The following is a 1,303-nucleotide window of genomic DNA, read 5'->3' as shown; positions in this document are numbered from 1 at the left end:
TGATTCATCGGACCACATGACTTTTTTCCAATGCTCGACTGTCCAATCCTTGTGTTCGTGTGAGAATTGGAGACGTTTTATCTTGGTAACTGCAGACAGCAAAGGTGTTTGAACAGGCCTCCGGCTTCCATATCCCATATGATGCAGTGTACGGCTAATTTGCCTATAAACGTCAGGTGGTCAAAATCTGGCCACTCAGTGTATATGTATATATGTATACATGTATATATTTATATATGTATATATATTTATATATAAAGAGTGATGTTTAACCATATATTTATCATTTCCTGCTCTATTTTTTCTTGTGTATTTTACTTCACATCTGGTGTCATTTCATTTCAACCTAAAGAACTTCTTTTGTAGGACAGCTGTGTTAGCAAAAAATTCTCTCCATTTTTGTTTATCTAAGAATGCTTTTATTTTGCCTCATGTTTAAAGGATAGTTTTGCTAGATAAAGAATCCTTGATTGAAACTTCATGAATGTCTACAATCCACTAAAACAGTGATGACTAACCTATGACATGCGTGTCAGAGGTGACACGCAAACTCATTTTGGGTGACATTCATCGACAGAGACAAAAAATTGCATAATTCAAATATATGTCTCTCGCAATGGCCAGAGTTGGGTATCACTCGAGTAATATTATTACTCATGTTACTCATGATCAATAATGCAATTCTAAAACCGGATGTAAACATGTACATCGGTGTTGCGTAGCAAAGATACATAGTTAAAACATCCAAGATACATTGTTCCAATATTGACATTAATATAAAAAGGTTAAGAATAGGGGAGGCTGGGGGAATGTCAAGGGGGGGGGGAAGGAGACATATGTAATACTCTTTGTAATACTTTAAGCAATAAAAAAACACTTAAAAATAAATAAAATAAAATAAAAAAGCAAGATTGAATGATAAAGGAAGTGGAAGTAGCAGTAGCCTACCATTTCAAGACATATGAACCGAGATGTACAGGATTGTCGACAGAAACAACAGATCATTGTGCATACTGTGTAATGAAAAGGTAGTAAGCAGAAACTGGAATTTAAAGAGACATTTTGAAACTAATCATTGTCAGCTCTTGAAAAAAAGTATCGATGAAAGGAAGGAATACATTTCTAGGCATCTACACCTCTATAAAAGTCAATAAAATTCCATCATCAAATTTGTAAGATGCTCTACAAATTTAACATCAGCGAGTTACTGTATTGCTCACTCCATAGCTCAGCATGGAAAAGCCCTCAGTGATGGAGAATTTATTAAGGAAACATTTCTAAGATGTGCACCAGCTCTATTTCA

The sequence above is a fragment of the Myotis brandtii genome, unplaced genomic scaffold (genome assembly GCF_000412655.1).
Source record: "Myotis brandtii unplaced genomic scaffold, ASM41265v1 scaffold103, whole genome shotgun sequence".
Lineage (NCBI taxonomy): Eukaryota > Metazoa > Chordata > Mammalia > Chiroptera > Vespertilionidae > Myotis > Myotis brandtii.
The sequence above is the reverse complement of the archived record's forward strand: the minus strand, read 5'-3'. Positions refer to the sequence as shown.